Here is a 24,091-nt window from a genome sequence, read left to right as displayed (position 1 = left end):
TATGTCATGCGGATTTACGTATGCCCATTGATCTCAATGGGCCCATGCGGTGTGCAAGTGCAAATCAAGATAGTTCATGCCAAGTATTTCTTCACATTGCGTGAAAAAATACGCTCATGTGAATGAACCCATTGAAATCAGTGGGTCCTATTAACTGTGTACTACATGTACAGAAGTGTTAATGCCCCATATAGGCCCCCACTCAGCAATAATGCTGCATATAGGCTCCCAATCAGTAATAATGCTCCATGTAGGCCCTGCTCAGTAATAATCTCCCTCACAGGCCCCTATGTAGTAACAATGCTCCATATAGTCCCTTGCTCATTAATAATACTTTTTTCACAGGCTCCTCTCAGTAGTAACGTCCCATATAAACCCATAGTAAGTAATAATCACCCCCACAGCCACTCAGTGATAATCCTCCATATAGGCCCCTGCTCAATAGTAATTCCCCTCACAGGCCTCCACTCAGTAACAAAGCTCCATTTAGGCCCTTGCTCAGTAACAATTCTCCTCACAGGCCCCTACTCAGTAACAAAGCTCCAAATAGACCCTCACTCAGTAATAATGCCCCATATAGGCCCCTGCTCAGTAATAATCTCCCTCACAGGTCCCCATTCAGTAATAATTCTCCATATAGGCCCTCGCTCAGCAATAATACCCCTCAAAGGCTCTACTCAGTAATAATGCCTACTATAAGCCCCTTCTAAGTAATAATCATCCTCACAGACCCCCACTCAGTAAGAATCCTCCATATAAGCACCTGTTCAGTAATAATTACTCTCACAGGCCCTCACTCAGTAATCATGCCCCATACAGGCCCTCACTCAGTAATATTGCTCCATATAGGCCCCCACTCAGTAATAATTCCTCTTACATATTCCCACTCAGTATTAATGTACCATATAGATCTTCATACAATAATAATGCCCCATATAGGCCCTCACTCAGTAGAAATGCTCCATATAGGCTCTCACTCAGTAATAATTACCTGCACAGGCCTCTACTCAGTAATAATGCCCAATATAAGACCTCACATAGTAATAATGCTCCATATAGGTGCCCATTCAGTAATAATGCCCCTCACAGGTTTCACTCAGTAATAATGCACCATGTAGGCCCCATCTTAACAATAATGCCGCTCACAGGCCCTCACTGAGTAATATTGCTCCTTATAGGCCCCCACTCAGTAATAATTCTCCTTACATATTCCTATTCAGTATTAATGTATCATATAGATCTTCACACAGCAATAATGACCCATATAGGCTCCCACTCAGTAATACTGCCCCTCACAGGCACCACTAAGAAATAATGTCCCATATAGGCCCTGCTCACTAATAATACGTCTCACAGCCCCCACTCAATAATAATGCCCCATATAGGCCCCCACTCAGTAATAACGTCTCATATAGGTCCCCACTCAGTAATAATCCACCTCACAAGCTCCCATAATGGGAGGAGTGACACAGTAGGTGAGTATAACATTTTTTTTTACATTTCACCAGAAACGTTAAAAAATTCCTTCCCTCCATTGGCCCACCAGGATTTTTCCTAGTGGCCTGCATGGCCAGTCTGCCCCTGGCCAAAATTATTAAAAGGCTTGTGTCTTTTATTATACTGGTGCATCTTACTCTGTCGGCACTTATCTAAAGCTGGCATGTAAAACACCGGTCTTATATAAATGTCCCCCTTTGTGTTTTTTTGTATATTTTTTGTGCATAGTCTTGTTCTTACAAAGTGATAAAAGAACTGAACCCAGAAGAAAGCACTTATTCTTTTGACTAAGCCAACATGAAATTGCAGTGACACTTGTATTAGTACCACCTGCTCACCATTATTTTGTTGCCGAGATAGACAAAAAAGATGCTGTCTGCCAGCTTCATTTATATGTTTAAGACTGAATGATGTAGAAAACACATGTCCAGGACAAGACTGCAAAGCATGAAAGCAATGCAGACATTTCAGCAAATGTAACTCTCCATATAAAAGTCACTGGGTTTGAACTCAGAAACAAAATCGCTGGCCCAGCTGTCATATTCTTAAGAGGGGGCATCAATGCATTATAATCAATGTATCACAGCCACTAGCTGATTTCCTTCCTTCAGTGCCTAATGCAAATGAACAGAATGGGATACATGGAGTTCTTCTTACAGTAGGTTAAGAAAAGGATAAATATAAATGTTTATAAATGGGTCGTGAATGTTGCATGTTGGGAGTTCTTTCAATTCTTGTGTCATGCAACGCATTCTCAGGCACTGTACCAGGAGTAAGACAATATACTGATGTTCTCCAGCGGGTGCCATTAATCACTCGATTCATACATAAAAAGTTATATGTCTCTTTGAGTGAAATATATATTTTATTAAATTTCGCTAGAATATACAGTCAAACCTCTAGTTTCGTTGGTAATCCGTCCGAAAGCATTGGCTAAACTTGAAACCAATGAAACTAGAGGTAATTATTTCCATAGGAATCAACGCTCCCATTCATTTCAATAGGGCTGTTCACAAAAGCGTTTTTGGCCCTGTGTCGCCCATTGAAATGAATGTGCAGCAGTTTCAGCACTGCCGAAAATGCGGCACCACTTGGTACCGTGTTTTTGGCAGCACTAAACGCCCTAGCTACACTGCCTGAGAAAAAAAAATCTATATACTCACCTAGCAGGTGCCATCGGTGTCCCAGAGGCCGCTCTCTGGAGTTCCGTGCAGGCTTGTCAAGCTGGCAGAGTATAATGCTATTGATGGGGGATTGAAATCCCCCGCCTCCAGCAAGAGATTGCTCTGATTGGCTGAGTCAGCTGAGTGACAGCCCACTAAGCCAATCACAGCCAGCGCTGACAGCAGCATAGAGGCCACGTGAGCCAGCGGCCGGTGCCGAAACTAGAAGGAAGCGCTGAAAGAAGAGGCAAGATTCTGCACTGGAAGAATCGTCAAAACTAGAAATCAGCGAAAGACGAAAGCGACGAAAGTAGAGGTATGATTGTAATTAAACCATGTTTCAAGCTATTGTAATCAAGAGTAAAATAACTTGTAACCATAAGGCCACTACCACACGGGCTACAAAATTGTGCGATTTTGTAGCAATGCGACAGTGCTACAAAACGCATGTATGAGAAGCCCATGTTTTCCAATGGGTTCTTCCACACAAGCGATGTTTTGTAGCCTGCTATATTGCTAGAATGCAAAATCGCAGCATGCTCTATACAGCCGGGAAGTTTTGTAGCCTACGTTTCCCTATGGAGTCTTCCTTTTTGTTGCATCGCATCACACGAAAACGCGGTTTTCGTGCGGTGCAATGCAACATTTACAGTAGGAAATCCTACTGTAAAAGCCCTAAAATAAGCCCTAAGTGCAATAACAAACAAAAAAACCCAGATACATCACCTCTCAGCCACTACCGCACTCCGCAGCTCCCCAGCATGTCTTCAGTCTTCAGGCAAGTCTTCCTAGTCAGGCATTTGAAAAACCCCGCCTCCAGAAAGCGCTGCCTCTGATTGTTTCTCGAGCGCTGCGGCTCAGCCAATCAGAGCCAGCGCTCGATGAATCAATCATAGCCATTCATTGAAGCGCTGTGATTGGTTTAAAAAAGTGATTGGTTTAAAAGTGGCTGATCTTTTCAGTCCGGCCGATCTTACGCACCAAAAAAAATCGCCCATCTGAACAAATGCATTGGAATCCAATGTATCAGATGGTCGCGATTTTTGGCCAGCATTTTATAGCGGGAAAATTGCGGTGATAAAACGCTCATGTGAATAAAGCCTCACTCATGTATTGGCTGAAACAAATGTGTATGTTGATGGTTAAGTTAGGACTGATAACTGTTAGCCAAATGATGACAGTTGTCCTGTGTTTGTTGCCATATAGCAATTGTCTGATTGCATTAGAAAACCCATTTTTAAATACATCATTTAATAAAGTCAAAAGTCAGCTCACCAGTAGGTGGTCCTTACACACCCTGGACAGCGATACTGCAGGAGATGGAAGTGTGCACAGTTTCCTTGGTGGACATCGAAGTGGTTGAACATTCAGTAGTAGAAAGAGTCTTTCCAGCACTGCAAAAGGCAAAAAAAAATATATTCTCTGTATTAATCACATAAAATTTAAAATGTCATAAACTGCCAATCAATATGATTTGATTTTGCCATTGATTTTCTACTACTGCATTTTCTGAGTTAATAGAGGTTTCCTGTTCTTAAACGTAAAGTGACCCTTTGATCCCGGAGAAACAAAGATGGCCACACAAGCTTCTCTGATTGCCTGATGCACATTGTGCATTAGAATGCACCAGTAGTCTAAAGGCCCATTTAGACACAACGATTATCGCTCAAAAGCCGCCTTTTGAGCGATAATCGTTGTGTCTAACTGCCCTGACATCGTGCAGTTTTCGTTAAGCCATCGCTCATTGTTGTCTTTCAGCGTGCTGAAAGACAGCGATGAGCCTTATCAGGAATTCACAGCAGGATACAGCTGATACTATTGTTTCAGCTGTATCCCTCTCCCTGATAACAGGCTGGGTATGAAGAACAGAGCGCTCCAGCAGCCAGGTGCTCAACAGCCAGGTGCTCCAAGCAGAGGACAGCTGGATGCAGAAGACAAGCAGGGACACCCCGCTTGTCTTCTGCATTCTCCGCTCGGAGCGCTCGGCTATACAACAGCCGGGCACTCTGAGCGGGAAACAGCTGGATGCAGAAGACAAGTGGCCCCTCTTGTCTTTTGCATCCTCCGCTCAGAGTGCAAGGTGATCGCTCAATGTTTGAGCCATCATCTTGCGCTGTAAATGAGAGAACGATTATCGCTCAAAAGTCACTCACAAGACATCTTTTGAACGATAATCGTTGTGTCTAAATGGGCCTTAAGATACTCCACACTGATGTGACTGGTCAGTGCTGCACACACAGGCAGCATTGGTCAATCAAAGCAGGTGTATAGTGATTTACACTACTGGTGCACACTAATGTACAATGTGCATCAGGCAATCAAAGAAGCTGGTGTGGCCATCTTTGTTCCTGGACTGGAGAGTTGCTTTAATTTATTAGCCAGAGTGAAGAAAAGCTACAAAGAACATCTTGGGTTCTTGAGTGTGCCGATGTAATACACAGACAGCCCATTGATCTCAGTGGGTATTATATGATGGCTCATCATCCCTGTACAGCTTCTCCCTCAGATTACAGCTCATTGCTTGGGGTTCCCACTGTCAGGGTCCTGCCATGGTTCACTTTAATGGGAAGAATATTGCTGCTTACTGCATTATGCTTTCTGCTAAATCTGGCAGAATCTGTGATGGAGGCTCAGAACAAAACATCTGACAGTAGCGTGAACAGAGATTATGGATACTTGATTTTTTGGGGTACTCTGTTGGAACTTCTTGTCATTAGGGGGTACTTAGTTTGAAAAGGTTGAGAAACCCTGATCTGAAAAAACAAAGTAACCTAATGAGAAAAGAATCAAGGTTTTGATCATAGAAGGTAAATAAATGTTGTTTTTTTGAGCACTGAGAAGTTATATAATGTTACAGTATACTTTCTGTATCAATTACTTATGGTTTTTAAGATCTGGGTTTACTGCTGTTTAATAGAAACCTTCATTGTTGACCTCCAAGGGTTAAAATCTGTTCTGGCCATGCGTTGTGCTCGGTTTCTTAGAAGACACAGTTCTGATAACTGTAATGCAACAAACAAACCATCGCTGCTGTCATTACATGACCTGGAATGATTTTATCCACTCAACATAAAAATACGGGTTTAGATTAACTGACTGCAAGCAGGGAGCTTGAAAATGAATGAAAATAGAAAAATCGAGCTCTTGTTTGTTGGCTCTGTGAAGAAAGTCGAATTATCACCCTGATTTTGATGTCCGACTTTTGAGCTCTTTCTACTGACTCCAGTGTCCACTTCTTCATAATAGGGGAGTTAATGTTGATGACATTGGTGATATTGTTTTTAGCTTTCTGCAGCATAGTATGTATTTAACATATGGCTTCTTAATCCTAGTTTATTTTTACAATTTGTCGTTAATTATAAATTAACCTAATTGTCACATCAGATTAGAGCTGTGCAGTTCTGAACCTTGTGAGGACTAGACTGTTAATTATAGTATGTCTTGACACGTAAAAACAGACATAAAGTGTGTGCTTTATTTTTCCACTTACTCTACATAGAAAACATTGCAATTCTAGCCAAAGTGTGAAAAAGTGAACACATACGTTTTTCAATGCTCTACTTAGTTCTTTAGATTCAATTGTCTCTCATTGTTTCTCTTTGCTATGAATTACCTAAATGATCCTATTTTAGAAAGGCCAATGTTAAAAATACAGTTGTACAATGTATCAGTATATCTCCAGTAGTTGTAGATAGGCATAATGCTGCTGTGTAAACAGCTCACTGCAGACTATATATAAATGGGTACTAGGCAATGCTCTATGTCTGGTATTTATGTGTTTGTGCTTCTTTTGGCAGCCTTTTGAAAAACGCAGAGGCAGAATTTCCAATAAAATGAGAACACTTGTACAAGAGCTACGTTGCTGCCAAAGACTACAGAGGCTAATATGGAAATAACTTTTAGCCTTCTTCATGTTGAGGAGGATTATCATACACACGGTACACACATGTAAGATCAGCTGCAAAGGTGGGAAGATAAGATGTCTTGATGGCCATTGGTAACCTGGAGAGAGCCACCAAGTGTTTGACAAGGCAGCCATATACTGTAGAGCCAAGCTCATATGTTATAGCTTATGATTCAAAGGTTATACTTGCCATTTACTAAATACGGTAATCTTGTATATTACACAGGAGAGATGTAGTAAAGGCCCTTTTACACGGGACGATCATTGTTCTGGTTGTTCAGGGTCCCGCAGGGTTTTGAATGATAATCGCCCCGTGTAAAAGCATGCAGAAACTGAATGACTCGATGAGAATCATGCAGTTGTTCACTTTTAGGCGGCTCTAAATGCGAATGACACATTGCTTGGTGTAAGCAGTGTAAGGTCTCTGCTAGAGTTGAGCGAACATACTCTGCCGAGCTTGATGCTTGTTCGAGTATTAGTGTACTCGATGGTGCTCGTTACTCGAACGAGCATCACGCTGTGTTCGACCCCGCCCCACCTTTTGGATCCTCCCCACTGTGAAGTGCCTGTTTTGGCCCCTCCCCGTTGCAGCACGCGCGCGTCAATGGCAAATTTTTTGGTTGGCGGGGAAGGGGGGTGGAGAGAGAGAGAGAGAGAGAGAGAGAGAGAGAGAGAGGAGAGAGAGAACCAAGAAGAAAAAAAAAGCTCAGGACCCGTCGTCCAACATACAAATATGCTCGAGTCTCCCATTGTAGTCAATGGGGTTCGTTACTCGAGTAGAGCTCTTGAATTTTACTAAAAGCTTGACTCGAATAACGTGGACCCGAGCATTTGGGTGCTCGCTCATCTCTGCCTTTCCTTTATGCTTCTGTCTAGCGCTGACAGGGTTAACCAAGTCTCTGCCTCTCAGTTCACCTGTGGGGTTAATTAGGCATTACTCCCCTATTTAAGGTGAGCTGATGCACTTCCTGGTTGCCTTTGAATTTGTGTTTGTACGTTCTTGACAATCAGCCTTACTGGTCATTCTGTTCTGTGTCAGTACTGCCCGCTCTCTGGGTTCTGTCTTGCAGTCTGTCTTGTCTGAGTCCTGTCTACTTCTCTGCCCTGGGTCTGTTTCCTGATCTTTTGTTCTGTATGAGGCTTCCAGCAAATCTGTACCTGCTCTTACATATATTTTCTGCCAGTTTCTTGTCAGTTTGTCTTCGCTCTGTCCTGCATCTGTCTGTCTGGCAGTTCTGTCTGGTTCTGTGTATTACCCCTTCAGGGATAGTCAGGTTTGAGGTTCCAGCGCCAGGCCACCTTTATTGAGGTGATCACCTTGCTTTTACTTAGGGGCCTGCCATTTCCCCTGCAGCCAAGGATCAGTCTTCCTTTCCCTTAGTCCTGTCTATGCCTTCTCAGTTCTGCCTGGATTACCGTATCTGTGTTCTGTATTCCTGTCTACAGTCCGTCTATCAGAGGAGTCAGCTACCAACCACTCCAGGGCTGTCCTCAGCTTTGGTGGGTTGGTCCCGTGGATCCACTAAATCCGTAATCCATAGCAAGCAGCAGCCATTCAGTACTGAATGACTGCTGCTTACAGTGAATGGAGAGGGGCGGGGGAGAGTAAGAAGTGAAATCTCCTCCAGCCGGCCCACCTCCCTGCTGTCCGCACTGTCAGTGATCCAGAGATACTCGCTCCTGTGTAACAGCATGGGAGCAAGTATACACGGGGACAAGTATCGGGCATCGTTTGCCCGACACTCGTTATGTGTAAAAGGGCCTTAAGGGAAAAAGTAGTGTAGATTGCAATTTTATTGTAATGCTTTCACATGGAGAAGGTATTATATACATTTGAAGTATACATATACATAAAGTGATAGAGTGCACTAGTATGAAAATATCTGCATTGTCCTACACCATGGATGTCTAAGCTACATCCAAAAATGTAACTCATTTGACAGATGAGGCTCTATAAAACTAAAGCCTCTTTTACGTGGCACGATTATCCTACAAACTGCTCATTAGATCAAGCAATTTACGCAATAATTGTGTAGTGTAAATCTGCTAATCGGATTTTTCATGCAGCCAATAAAATCGTTGTTGGTCTGCCGCTGCATCTGCTAGTGTAAACAGGCAGTCGTTCATCTATGAACGACTACCTGTTTAGTGTGAATAGATGCAGGTGGGCTGGAACAATCTCCAGCCTGCTCCACCTCCATTCACTAAGCGGTCAACTTTCATCCCATGTAAAAGGGGCTTAACTGTTAATTCCAGATAAAAAAGGCAGGCTGGTTATAAAAAGAGATTTTGAAAACAGAAGGCAAATCTTCTGTTGTACACTACAATGAGCCATAAGACAAGAGCACAAGCTCAGGGTGACTACAAGCATATTGCTACTTCATACACTTTATCTGTGATCACATGTTACGATCACCGCACTATGTGAATATATATGTGTATAAAGCTGAATTCACAAAAGTATATAAAAATTAGTCCATGCATCCACAAAAACATGGAATTTTTTTATCTGTATGCAGTACTGTATGATGTCCAACATGGCATGCATTTTTGTTTTTTTACTCTGGCATGTCATCCATTTTTCCCATCCACAAAAAAACTGGAACTGGACTGATTCACTTTTTTTCTGCATCACTTAGTAATGGATCAATACATATTGTTACAGACTCTAAATGTTGACCCACTGTGCCAAACCTACCGGTTAGGCTTGACAGCTGACTCTTAGTGGTCAGAGGGGAAATCTCACCCTTTGCTAGTCAGGAAGGTAGGAGTACCCCTGCCTAAAAGTGGGATAGGTGCCCTAACAAGGATGGCTCAATGGTCTTCCTCTCAGGCCTGACTATCCCTGATAGGACACAGGACAGGGTGATACAAACCACAGAGACGGGAACAGTGCAGGGACAGGAAGGCAATAATTAAGCGCACACAGACAAGGACAGAGACAGGATTCGAACAAAGACTAGAAGGCAGCAAACAAACAAATACAGATATGAAACCGGTGTAAGCACAGACAAAGTAGTGGGGGAGAAGACCTATGCTGGGTGTCTGAGACAAACACACACCAACACTAAGGCAATGAGGGAGGATTCCCAGCTCATCTAAATGGAGAGGTAATTGCCCATGCCCTACAGCTGAGCTGGTAGCACTGGAGAAGGTAACACTTCATGTGCTGGTGAGAAGTTATGGAGAAAGCAGGACGACACCTATGTCTGCCAGAAACAGCAAAGGAATGGCAAGCCTGAGAGGCTGGTCTAATAAATATTACCTCCATATAGTACCTGAATAATATCACAATGCTGTTACCAAATAATTCCACCACATCAGGACCATATATATGGTTATACTTGAAGTACTATTTAAGATAAGAACAGGTTTGATCTGGCGCACCCTTACTTATAAAGGTAGTGCTCAGGGGGACATCAATAATGATAAAGTTAACTTTACCAAGATCAGCGAAGTGAAACACATTTCAAGACGTTATGCCTCTTCTTTAAATAGTTGGTAATTGTGCATTGATGATCAAGGATGAGAGGATCCTAATGACCACTAAAATCTATTGTGTAATGTTCTAAACAGCCGATTTTTCATTAACCACAAGAGACCGACCCATGCTTCTGGGAGGCCTTGTGGGAAACACAGCTTCTCAGTTCATACAGTGAGTATTGGTGCAGAAGTTTCCATTTAATACTTATATAGACAGTAGAAGTTCATGAAGGATGGGCATTGTTCAAGTAAAATTGACAATGGCGTGCTATACTCTTACTACAGAGTATTCTGTGCTTACATCCTCGGGAGATGTAAACTTAGTACTGGTTGTAAAGGGTGTTTTTAATGCTTGACATGCATATACTGTGATTCAGTGATGTCCAATTATTTTTAATCGTTTTATTTATGACCTTGTGGATAGGATAGAAAGTAAACTGTCAGTTTATGCTGATGCCACAAAACTTTGTACGATACTCAAAACAGCTTGATTGTAAAATATTACAGAAAGACCTTGATTAGCTCATGAGGGTAACTAAAAAGAAAGTAATGGAGCTAGAATGAAAGTTGTCTTCTGTAAAAAGGTTCCTAATTCATATTTCATTCCCCACTTCTGGCCTTGGCTCCAAAAAACTACAGTGCCTTCTTAAAGTATTTACCCTACTTTACAGAACAGTGGCTATAGAAAAGCCATTGCAGAAACAAACTCATAAGAAAGCACATTGGGCGTTTGCCAAACATGTGGCAGACTCCGCAAACATGGAAGAAGGTTCTTTAGTCTGATGAGACTAAAACTGAACTTTTTGGTCACCATGGGAAATACTATGTGATGCAAATCTAACACTTCTCGTCACCTCAAGAACACCAGTTCTACAGTAAGCCACGTTGGTGGCAGCATCAGGTGGGGATGTGTTTTCACTGGCAGGGACTGAAAAATCAGTCAAAGTTGAAGGAAAGATGGATGTTGGTATATGCAAGGGAGCAGGAAAGAGGAATTCCCTGGCTGAATGGCTCAGTCTCTGGATAGAACCGAACAGTGTTAGATGGACTCCATTGACTATAAGGAGGTCTGTCCGCTTTCTGCGCAGCTGCCCAGCTGTTGGATGGGAAAAAAAGCACTGCATGCTTTTTCTCCCGGTATTTTGAACCGGATCTGTGGTGGAACCCTCTAGCAAGAGGTTCCTGACGCAGATGGGAAACCGGCTTTATTACAACAAAAACTGTCTTCACAAAGTATCAACTCTCAAAGGTTGAATACTTATGCACAATAAAGTTCTCTGTGTTTGTATAAGGGTGCTTTCACACTTGCACTGGGGATTTCGATTTTGTACTTTGTTAAGGGGAGCAGGAACTGAGCAGCGCCGGGCGGACCCCATTGACTATAACAGGGTCCGCCCAATTTCCACCCAGCTGCCCGGTCTTGGCATGGACAAAAAAATGCTGCATCGCTTTTTCTTCTGGTACTTGCAGCCAGATCTACAACGGAACCTCCGGATGTTCCGACACAAATGGTAAACCGGCCTAAGGGTGGTTACACACCTATATTAGGGCTCAGCTCAGGGTTTCAATCTCTCTGCTCAGCTTTTCGAGTCTGTAAAATGAAAATGAGCTGATCATTTTTTTTACTCCATTGATTTCAATGGGTTTTCAAAAAAACTGAATGCTTTCAGTTAGCTTTCAGTCTGCTACAGTTCCGTTTTGCTTCAGTTTTTTTTGCCTGGAACAAAGATGCAGCAGACGTTTTAAGCTATTTTCAATTTTGCAGATTTTGGTTTGGGATTTACTGTTGCTTGCAGTGCATTGTGTGGCCTGTTCCGTCCCATGTAAAAGGTCCCTTAAAGGCCCTTATAGAGTTTGAATTTTCAGGTAAGATGTGTGTATCTACTGGTAGTATAAGGGTGCTTTTACACGAGCAGAATAATCCCGCAAGGACGCATCGCACAAAAATTTGCAGGTCTAACTACGGATTTTGATGTAGAATTGGAGGTAGATTTAATCCATTTTCAATTTCACAACAAAATTCACAGGTAGCCTGCAGATCTTGGACCAGAATTTACCGCAGCTTGCTGTGTATTCTGCAGGCTAATTCTGCCCATGTGAAAGCGCCCTAGATGGTATGTAGCATTACCAACTTACACATTATTGGGTCGATAAAACCCAATAAAGAAAATCTTATTAACTTCAATGGTGAAAAAAGGCAATAACGTTTTTCTAAGAAATCACATGTAGGCCGGTCTCACACGGGCGGATTTGAATAGGGGAATCCACGGACGGCGTCCGTACGGAGGATCCACAGCTAATAACATACATTAAAGGTATGTACAAATCCTTCATTCACACTTACAGATGAATTGCCATTTCCACGAGTGGAGGAAAAATCATAGCATGCTCTATTTTCCTGCAAACTCTGTGCAGACTACCTCCATTGAAATCAATGGAGGCCATCCTACCTGCAGCCCATCCGCAATTGACATTACAGGGTCACCGTCCGGAGTCACACCCACATGCGGAATCCGGATCGTTTGTGTGAGCCCGGCCTCAAAAAGAGAGTCACAGAATATATGTAATTTTTTGCATTATGGTGTGGTTCACACAGGATTCTGTATGGCAACCCCCTCCCCTGTCTCCACAAAAAAAGGACACCGGTTTAGTATTGCATTTTTTAATACTGAGGTCTATGGATGTAAAAAAAAACACACATAAAATATGCAACATTTCTGAAAGAATGCACAATATCCTAAAAACACATGTAGAGTTCAGCAAAGAAAAACACATTGGGGCAGATCTACCAATGTATTAATACCAGTATAATGCACAGCAGTACGCCACATGCGTATATGCATTGGAAGGAAGAATTAATTTGCAATCACAAGGTAGATACGGGACCATTTAATAACTGGAGCGTGTTATTTTGAAATAGATTAATTTGATGATTTCCAGCAGGTTATGCAATTTCCTGTTCAGTAATTGGCAAGAGCTAAGGGAAGGTTATTTTAACCTGCTTTTGAGATGGTACACTAAACTTCCTTTCTCTAATTTAACAAGGAAATTCTGAAATTCCTATTATGTCTGGTTCTTCCAACCCTTTTTGTTGTTTAGGGTCCCTGCGGAATCCTTTGCATAGCCTAGTAGTCGCTCAGGCTGTGCTGTGAATTAAGGGTGTTAAGCTTTTAAATAGTCTGCATTTACATTTCAATTATAATCCTTTTATTTTTACACTGTATACATTTTAGTGTTTTTCATATTTTCATTTTTTATTCCTTTTCATAGTGAGCTAAGAACATAAGTCGGTTGGCATAAAAAAGGATTTGCAAAATATTAAAATGATGTCTTTTAAAAACGTGAATCTGCTGCATACCTGATAAGAGCATAAGTGTAATCTATTCTCAGTTTGTCATTAAAATATGACAGGAAGGGCCACCCTTTCTACAATGCCAGACATCGTGCACAAATGTGAAATCGGAAACGTTATTTATACAATTTTGTATAGAAACGTCTTTTATGGCATTTTGCGGAGTACTTCTGCTTGGGTGAAAGCACCTTAGGGTTCATTCACACACAGGGATTTTCTGTGGAATGTCAGCAGTAAATTCCTCAAAAATGTATCATACAATGTAAGGGAATGGAGTTTTAACGTGCTGCATATTTTGGAATCCACAGCATGCTCTGTTTTGTGCGGAAGTGGAACATATTTTCACTAGAGATGAGCGAGCGTACTCACTAAGGCAAACTACTCGTGTGAGTAGTGCCTTATGCGAGTACCTGCCCGCTCGTCTCTAAAGATTCAAGTGCCGGCGGGGGAGAGCGGTGAGTTGCGGGAGTGAGCAAGGGGGAGCGGGAGGGGGGGGGGGAGAGAGTGAGAGAGAAATCTCCCCCCTGTTCCTCCCCGCTCTCCCCCGCCGCCACCCGAATCTTTAGAGACGAGCGGGCAGGTATTCGCATAAGGCACTACTCGCTCCAGTAGTTTGCCTTAGCGAGTACGCTCGCTCATCTCTAATTTTCACCATGGAATTCATTCATTGCATCAAAATTCAAACTCAAACTGTGGATGTTAATGTGGATTTTGTCACAGATTTTCTCCACTATGTGTGCACACACCCTTATGGCTCTGTTCCACGAGCGGATATACAATGACAGCGTTTTTATGTTTTCTCGCCTGCTCCGTATAAGTGCCTGAATGGGCGTTTTTCCGCGATCACGGACAGCGTTTTATTGTCCATTCACATAACCGCGAGTGTCGATTTAAGCGAAAAAATACGCCACACCCTGGAAAACTCTCGCTCTGCCACAATCCTTGGGATGCCTTCCAGTGCCTCTATAGAGGCACCTGTAAGCTTTTCATAGCATTGGACACTACAAAAATGCCTCCCCCTCCCTTCTTTTTCCCTGCTCTCATAGGTGTCTATAGGACCCACCGGCGTACATTGGCCAATGTTTTGGCTGAGTGTATATGTTGCGGCCGTGTATATGTTCTATTTTTTGCACTGCCGGCGTATTTACGCGCCGCATATTCGCCTGTCTGAACGGCTGCATTGGAAACCAATGCTTCACATGGGTACCGTATATTCGCTCGGGCCTGAAAACGTGCTGTATATGCACTCGTGGGAATAAAGCCTTAGGCCGAATGTCTACGGGCAGATTGGAATTGCGGATAGAGAATCATGGGTGTCTACACTTGAATTTTGACATGCAGATTTTTTAACTCTTCTCAACCTTCTCACCTCTCTCCCTCACCCCCTCCAAATTCCATCTGCTTTTTTATGATATCTCAATGCAGCCAATTCAATACAAACTTCCTCAAACTTAGGCCTCTTTCACACAACCGTATGCGCTTTTACGTTCGGACATACACGCTGAAAAACAAAATAGCGTGAAGTATTGCCGCAATCAAGTTCCGATCTTTCGCCGCGTATTTTCTGCCATTCACACAGGTGGCTGCAGCGTCTCGGCAAAAAAATACACTACAGTACGGAAATCCCTTTATTAGCACAGATCCTTGGAATGACTGCTAATGCTTAAATAGAGCCAGCTGTCTTCTTTCCCCAGTGTTGGACGTAGCTAAACTCCCTCCGCTCTTTTTTCTTTTTTCAGCTCCCATAGGAGTCTATGGATGCTTCCAGCATATCTTGGCCAAAGATAGGGCCAGACCTATCTTTGGACACAGCGCATTAAATCGGCGACCAAAAACGGCCGCCGATGTTTTATTTTTGTGAAGCGCTCGTGTGAATGGACGAGAGAATGCAAATTCCGAAAGGAATTAGATTGTAGCAATGCTGCGTCGTTGTGACTTTTTCGTGAAAAGGCATCCCCCGTGTGAAGGAGGCATCACGGTTCAAAGCATTGACAGTAGCGTTTGCAGATGCCAGCTCCTGAGCGCCATCATGAACTGCATGTACACCGCCGGTTTCTTAACTCCTTGTCATCACAACTCCGTTAAATGACAGACAGGCCTGACAGCAGGCATCTACTGCTTTTCTGCTCCCCCACAGCAGGAACCATGGTACTGCACAATCAAAGGTCCATAGACCAGCAAGGCAGCCAACACAGCAGAGTTAAAAACTCTAAAAATTCTTATGATTATTATTGACATTTCAGGTCCTTTACAATTTAGCCTTTCTTATGATAACCTTGAAGGAATGACCATATATACTGTATATATGTAAACTTACATGGAGCTTTTAAAATAGGATACATGTTAACTTTAAATTCAATTCTTTTATATGAATGCGATTTTAAATGCCTAATGTTGGTTTGCCTAACCATTAAGCTTATCAAAGCTTTATAATAGCCAAGGTAAAGTCATGTAAATATCACCAACTCCTTGACGGATGAATGCTTATATGACGTCAGCAGTGACCTACTTTCCCAAACTGCCAAGGGTGAACTGATTTAAAAAAATCATCTTACATAACAGCCTTGATAACCGCTCAGCCTTGTTTTCCAATAATAGAAAGGCCAGTAAGATGTAACTCACATAAAATAAGGAACTGTTGTATCCCTGCACTAGAATCTCAGTTATACAGCTTCTTTAATTCACTCTTATCTCTTTTTTAGCAATTTCTAGTAAGTGATAGCTAAAGGTCGGATCAGCCCTGGAATAAGCATAATAATTAGAGCATGCTGCTGTACTGCAGTAAACCTAGCCAATAACCAAGTGATATATTCTGTGACCAGAGGTTTCGGTTCCTTTACGGCTCATTCACATGAGGGAATTTCCACAGCTAACTTACATGCGCAAAAAAAAAACCCCAACTATTAGAACCAATGGTTTCCTATAGAAACATTCAGACAAAGGAATTTTAGCCACGCAAAAAAAAATCACACCTAAAAAGACAGGACCTCAGCGACTGAAATTCAGCAACTGGAATTCCCTGCTGTGCGAAAATATAGGTCCTGACCTATCTTTGGTGTGCTAAGGGCAGAAGCCTCCATAGACTCCTATGGGAGACTATGCGATCTGGCTGGCGAAGAGAGCTGAAGGGATAGAGGGGTTCCTACTGGGGAATCCCTTCATCTCCCCTGCAGGGGAACCCCTTCATCAGCCAATCAATGCAGCGATGAATAAACCAGTCACAGCCATCACATTGGTTCATCTAGCTCTGCAGTGATTGGCTGAGCAGCGGTTGAAGAACCAATCACAGCCATCACTTCCTTGAAGCGGGATTTTTGAATCCCTTAATCAGGAAATGATGTTGTATGAGTGACCGAGGACTGTGGGAAGCACTTCAGAGCTGTGGAGAGCAGCTGAAGGCATATTTTGTATTTCAGCTGCACTTCAGTAGCAGTGAGCGATTCCAGCGACCTCATGGTTGTTGGGTACACACCCCCCTTTGGAGATGTGCATGAGTGGGCGGCCCGCTAAATAAGCAGCAGCAGGCCCGTAGGAGGGTCGGCAACTAACCCCAACCCTAAACCCTAACCGCTAACCCAAACCTCTAACCCAAACCCTAACCCTAAACCCTAACCCCCCGCGGGTCTCGTGAAGTAGCACTCGTGCACATCTCCAAAGGGGGGTGTGTACCCAACAACCAATCGCTGGAATCGCTCACCGCTACTAAAGTGCGGCTGAAATACAATATATGCCAGCTAGAGGGACCTGGACCGAGCCTTCTAGGTAAATATAATAAGATCTCCCCTGAAAATTAGACCTAGTGCCTCTTTTGGGGCAAAAATTAATATAAGACAGGGTCTTATTTTCTAGGAAATACGATACTATGTCCTCTGCAGCATGATACATGTTTTCCCCATAAGGGGCATTCCTAGGCATCCAGCTAAACAAGTAACTGCTAAAACTAATTCAGCAAAGAACATTACAGTTTAATTAGAAATCATGGGAAACATTATAATAAGTAATATAAAAGTTTTTCATCAAGTATCTGGGATGCACTTTGGCCTACATTTACAAAAGACTAGCAGTTTATAGTTTAACAGTATGACAATATGATCCCATGAAGCAATTCAATTGCTAAGGGTTCTTTTACATTTCTAGAGATGGTCCCAATGACATGCATCGATCAATGAGATCAGCACTTATTTACCTGGCTTTTACACAGGCTGATTCAGGATCTATGGGGTACGATCATTCATATCATTGTTTGTCCCCCATAATATTTAATCACTGTTGACAGCACATCCCCCATTTACACGGAATATGTGCTGCCAGCAACAATGATTTTTTGGTGCTTCACCAAAGATGCGATCACCCAATGAGCATTAGCTCATTTAACCACTTTAATGGCACGCCCGGAAAATCTCCGGGGCTTGCTGCACTGACCATGCAGTTAAACCCCGGAAGATTTCCGTGGACACCTCTAGTGCTGAAAATTTTCAGTTTTTTAATTGCATTGTTGACTCATTTAAAAAACCTACCCTGTGAGGCATAACCACTGAAGGGGTTAATGGGTGATTGGCGGTACCTTCACATTGCTTACTAGTAAATAAAATAGACTCATCATGTTGATTCCTCTTAGCTAGCTCAATGAAAAATTAGATGAATTATTAAAGCTTTACAAATGCCGCCATCATGTCACAGCATTATATGGGGTGCCAAGTTTATAGTCAATCTAGAGGGCTGTAGGCAAAAGAAAATAATGTTTCTATATGAACTTTAAATAGCTTAAATGAGAAAAGTCACCACATCAATATACTTACTGACCTGGAAATGTGACAGCACATTAGCAGATTGCCTCAGTATATGTAATTGTTTCATTTACTATCATGTATGAGGAGTAGACTTTAAGCAGCAGTTGGCCACAGGCTCTGGGAAAAGAAATGAGAACACAGAATTTCATTCTGCTGGCATTAAAGTATCTCGGGTGATTTGTATCAGTTGGAAAAACAGTGCATGCTTATGTGTATTAAATGGTCAAGAAAGCTTGTCTCATCCCCCGGAGCTAAACACATGCATTATTCTGGATTTTATTGAAGTACATTGCATGAACTGTAGAGAAAATTGTATTAGAGTTACTGTGAGATTCGCAAGCTCATGAATTAGTTGTTGAAATAAGGTAATGAAAAGTTTGCCTTAAACGTCTGCATCGAGAATTGGTGACACAGAAAGGTGTTCTGTTTGCGAGGGTCATATATATTCCCTTCATTGTTAAGGTTTGTATGTGCAGCTGTGCCTAGTTCTGCAATGGATGGGGACTGAGCTGCGGGATAAGGCATGGATGAGCCATTGTGCCTGTGCAAATGAAGGGTCAGCCCAGGAGTTCACCGGAGACCCAGTGATGGTAAATTGGGCTTACAGAAGTCGGACTCCACTGAACAAACATTGATGGTAAACCTTTAGGATAGACCATAATGCCCATAAAAATATTTGAAAAGGGTATCTACTATACTGAATTTTCCAAAGAGGCAAGTAATCAGAGCGGCACACAGTGGGGATGGGGGAAGGCGTTGTGAGGTTAACCTCCCCCATGTGCCCTCATTTTTCCTGGCTCTCCTTCTCTGACACTTGTACTTGTAGACAGTCGGTATATAAAGCTGCCTGCCATCTGCTGGTGAAAGGTCAATATTTCATGGGAGAGATTCACAGCTCCAGCTGTGTGACAATAGCTATTCATGTGTCCATAGAGGCACATAGCATTCAAGTGACTGGAGATGACATGTATATGTGTAAGGGTCCATTTACACCAAGCCATATATCGTTTAAAGAGTGAACGAGGGAATAGCAGAGTTCGCTCATGCAGTCTGGCAGATACATCGTTGGTTTGTTCACTGTGTGAGTGAATGAGAACAACTGAATGAGCGGTATTTAAACCAAACGATTAGTGAATGAGCCAAAGATGATTTTTATCGCTGCATATAGTGGACAAACGAAAAGTGAGCGATTCATCATTTGATCGTTACATTGAATGATTCATTCATTTTTACTCATTTGAACTTGTTCCATGTAAAAGGGCTTTAAGACTGAATTCACATAGACAATTTTCACACCTGGGAGCCCAAGATGGACGGAACTCATTTGAATAAATTAGTTCACACGTGATTTTTCACTCAGGCAGTGCCTAGTCAGAGTTTCAAAAATCGCTGCATGTCCTATTTTTGTGCGATCACAAAATTATGTTTTTAGGGAGCGTTCAAAAACCAGACCACACTTGCATGCCATGTTCCATTTTTAAATCATGTTACTATGGGGACCACATAAACTAAAAAACGGGAAGATCAGTGAAAAACAAACTTGAAAAATGGATACAAATCACGCTTGAAAAATGCAAAAATGCATAGCAAACACAGGAAATTGGCATTAAGGGCTTAAACAGACGAACGTGTTGGCGCACTTTTTTGCACGTGTGAAACTCACGCCCGCAAAATATGACAAAGCAAACCAATTGATTTTGATAGGTTTGTTCTCATGCGCGTGAGAAAAGATAGGGTTTGCCCTATCTTTCTACGTTTTAGAATCCTAGAATGGTAGAGTTGGAAGAGATCTCCAGGGTCATCTGGTCCAACCCCCTGCTCAGGCCAGGATGCACTAAATCATCCCAGACAGATGTCTGTCCAGCCTTTGTTTGAACGCTTCCATTGATGATGAACCCACCACCTCTCGTGGTAACCTGTTCCACTCATTGATAACCCTCACTGTCAGAAAGTTTTTTCTAAGATCTAATTTGTGTCTCCTCCCTTTCAGTTTCATCCCATTGCTTCTAGTCTTTCCTTGTGCAAATGAGAATAGGGCTGATCCCTCTGCACTGTGACAGCCCTTCAGATATTTGTAGTCAGCTAGTAAGCGTTCCTCATAGGACATGATTTGTAGACTGCTCACCATCTTGGTAACTCTTCTCTGAACTTGCTCCACTTTGTCTATGTCTTTTTTAACCCCTTAAGGACCGGGCTGTTTTGTACCTTAAGGACCAGACACTTTTAGCCATGTGGTGGTTTTACTACCCTATTTTTTTCCTTTAGCTATCAAAATTATTTTTGCTGTGTTTTTTTTCCGTGACATATAGGGCTATTTTTTAAATATCTTTTATAGTGCCTTTTTTCCCGTTTTTAAGTTTTATTAAGGGTAAAAGGCTAAAAAAAAAAAGATTTTGTTAGCATTTCCAGTTATGTTTTTTAAATTAGTATATTTACACTAAAATAAATTATGGGAATGGGTTCCTCATTTTGTTTCGAATGTTTTGATATATAGTGTGTATGGTTTTGGATTACAGGGCGCTTGTAGCGTCGTTTTAGGTTGGCGTCGGTTTTGGGTTATTTTCTTTCTTATGTATATATTTTTTTTATTCTGTAATTTTGTCTTACTGATGTATGTAATTATGTTTTTTACTATCTTTTGTCCCCCATGACGTTATGTAAGACCTCCAGGGGGACATTCACATGTTTTGTTTTTTTATTTGACACTTTCCCACTGTAGCTGGGTCATCATAGGAGCCCCAGTTAAAGGGGAAAACAAGTCACAGGCAGACCTGGCCAGGGTCTAATATGACCCACCAGCTCTGCTGTGGTAGGGAACCCCAACGGTCACATGACCCCCTGGTTCCCGAAGTGAAAGTTACACTTTACTTTCGTTTTCTAGTGCTCAGTGCTCATTGAGCACTGTGTACTTAGGGAAGCAGAAGGCAGAAAGGGTTAAATACCCCTCCTGCCTTCTCTTCCAGGTTATCAGCTGTCACTAATAGCTGATAACCTGTTCCTGATTGATTGCAGAGGCAGGAGGCTTAAAGCGCCGCCATAATTTTACAAAACGATAAAAATGTCAGGGAGGCGTTACCCGTGTTGGCTTGGAGCTATCAAATCTTCGTATAGTTACTCTAAATAAGAGTTAGAGTACTAAGAAAAATAAATAAATAAATAAATCAATTGGACTCACCCGGTGTCTGGCGAGCACCCCTATACAGAGGTCTCACCAGCACCTCCACATCCTCGTCGGCTTTTAGATAATCTGGTGTGTCCATACGGCTGCTGGGCTCCTGTGTCCTGCTGGCTAGCAGGACCCACTCGAAGTATCTTCGTATAGGGACTTAGTAAAAAGAAAAGGCCCGCGCCCTTCAGGACCTGAACACCAGGGTCGGGCTATAGACACCACTAGTTTCAAAACTTTATTCTAAAAATCCTCTGTGCAACGCGTTTCATCGTTCTACACAACGACTTTATCAAGCACAATGACTATAGCATTACACATTCGCTATATATATAGAAAACTCACTTTTTGTCGGCAGCATCCCATTCGTTGCGGTGGTAATGGAGGTTGGCGTCCTGAGCGTCTGTCAGATGCGAGGCGCCATGTCGGAGTAAGGTAACGGTATAGTACTTCCGGGTAGGTGACGTATGTCGAGTCTGGGTGGAGCTACATGCCCTGAGCGTTCTACCTCCACGCTCATAGGTTCCTGGAGCGTCAATCAAGGTATGCCCGGTATTTGCGCTATTTGCGTTAGCTACGTAAGAATAGTGTGTAAAATTATTCCTAGCACTTGCCGTGCTGTGTATCAGCTGTATCCTAGACGACCAGGGTGAATGCCTCTGGCCATTTGTTTTGGAGCGCTTTCTGCGATCCTGATTTATATTAAATAAAAAAATAGAGATTATTTCTGGTTGTTGTGTAATATTACTTTCTCTATCGAGAGTTTTGAACAACAATGGTTCTTTTGGTAGACCCTCGCTACATAATAAAAGTTTTTTGTTAGTATCTGAGTATATTATGATTCACTTAGTATAGAATTAAATGCTTGTGTGGAAACTAATTAGCCCTAAATGTCCCATTGGTCGGAACCTATTGATAGATTTAATATGGATAAATGGTATAAACATAAAATAAAAAATATATATAAAAGAAAAATTAATATATTAATAAGGAAGAGGGTATATGTATATTATGAAATGGGTCCGTGATGGCAAGTGCTAAGAATAATTTTACACACTATTCTTACGTAGCTAATGCAAATAGCGCAAATACCGGGCATACCTTGATTGACGCTCCAGGAACCTATGAGCGTGGAGGTAGAACGCTCAGGGCATGTAGCTCCACCCAGACTCGACATACGTCACCTACCCGGAAGTACTATACCGTTACCTTACTCCGACATGGCGCCTCGCATCTGACAGACGCTCAGGACGCCAACCTCCATTACCACTGCAACGAATGGGATGCTGCCGACAAAAAGTGAGTTTTCTATATATATAGCGAATGTGTAATGCTATAGTCATTGTGCTTGATAAAGTCGTTGTGTAGAACGATGAAACGCGTTGCACAGAGGATTTTTAGAATAAAGTTTTGAAACTAGTGGTGTCTATAGCCCGACCCTGGTGTTCAGGTCCTGAAGGGCGCGGGCCTTTTCTTTTTACTAAGGCCATAATTTTACAGACGGCTAAGCTTTAAGCCCAGGACCAGGTGCCGTAAATTGACAGTGCCTGGTCCTAAATGGGTTAAAGTGGGGTGCCCAGAACTGGACACAGTATTCCAGTTTTTCGCAGTAAGTTGCCATAGAGGTCTATGCCAGCTTAAAAAATCAAGGGGAAGGGTGTGACCTGGGGAACAATGCAGGAAAAATAAGACAGCTGCCCTTATAAGGCTTTAAATAGCAATTCTATTCCATGGAAAGGGAGTAACGTGCGTGTGTTAACTTGCACTGCGAGTGCAAAAATTACATGGAAGATACTCACAGCTCTAGCATTGCCACATATTACTAGCGGGAACAGTCCTATCCTGTTCTTCATGGTCCTTTCCTCGTAGCCACCAGAGAAGGTGTTTTGATGCATACATTTCTATGTGTAGGAATATCTGTGTGACTGTATGGATATATGTGTGTGCCACAGTGAATATGTATGCGTGTGTGACTGTATGGATATATTATTGAGTCTAAGGGGCTCATTCACACGGGCATATTTTTCATCAGTATTTTGTGAACCAAAACTGGGAGTGGGTCCAAAATATAGAAGAAATGCAAATCTTTCCACTATACTTTCTCTCTATACGTTCCACTTCTGGTTTTGGCTCACAAAGTACTGATGAAAAATACGCCTGTGTGAAGCAGCCCTCAGTGTGTATAAAGTAAGTGTGTGTGTGTCACACTGCCTATACAGGTGTTTGAGGACGAAAACACACTACCGTAGGCGCAACTACACTTGCTCGTACGAAGCGTAGTTGCGACTGAATGAGGGAATTTTCTTCCGTTTTGCCGGTTAGATAGGTGATGTCTGATCTTTCTTACACGATGTAGGCACTACGTAGTATTAACAGCCGAGAAATCCCGATAGTGAAAACAAAAGCACTGAAATCCATTGAAACCAGTGGTTTGGTTTTGTTCCGTTATGCGACTATGATAATTACAGCTGTATAAGGCGAGAAAAACACGTTCATGTGTTTGTGCCCCGAATGTAAGTATATGTGTACATATATATATATATATATATATATATATATATATATATATAAAATATGTGTGTGTGTGTATATGTCTGTTGCAGTGTGTAGAACGTATGTATGTAAGGGCTTTTTTACACACGGTATGCAAAAAAATGCTTGCTGCAGCGTAGTGATACGCTGTCCATACGCAATACATTACTTATGGGCAGCATCTTCATACACATTCCCCGCTCT

At 42.3% G+C, this 24,091-nt stretch overlaps 1 long non-coding RNA gene across 1 annotated transcript in view; it reads right to left on the bottom strand.

Annotated features, from left to right (window-relative positions):
• The window catches only part of LOC136610653 (uncharacterized), a 69,278-nt gene that overhangs the window by 34,859 nt on the left and 10,328 nt on the right, over positions 1 to 24,091 (bottom strand). Inside the window, exons 2-3 of the long non-coding RNA XR_010790141.1 lie at positions 18,203 to 18,306; positions 3,936 to 4,054 (exon numbers count right to left, since the gene is read on the bottom strand). This is a non-coding gene — a long non-coding RNA (uncharacterized lncRNA). The remainder of the gene's footprint in view (positions 1 to 3,935; positions 4,055 to 18,202; positions 18,307 to 24,091) is intronic.

Source organism: Eleutherodactylus coqui, chromosome 2 (genome assembly GCF_035609145.1).
Source record: "Eleutherodactylus coqui strain aEleCoq1 chromosome 2, aEleCoq1.hap1, whole genome shotgun sequence".
Lineage (NCBI taxonomy): Eukaryota > Metazoa > Chordata > Amphibia > Anura > Eleutherodactylidae > Eleutherodactylus > Eleutherodactylus coqui.
The sequence above is the reverse complement of the archived record's forward strand: the minus strand, read 5'-3'. Positions and strand labels throughout refer to the sequence as shown.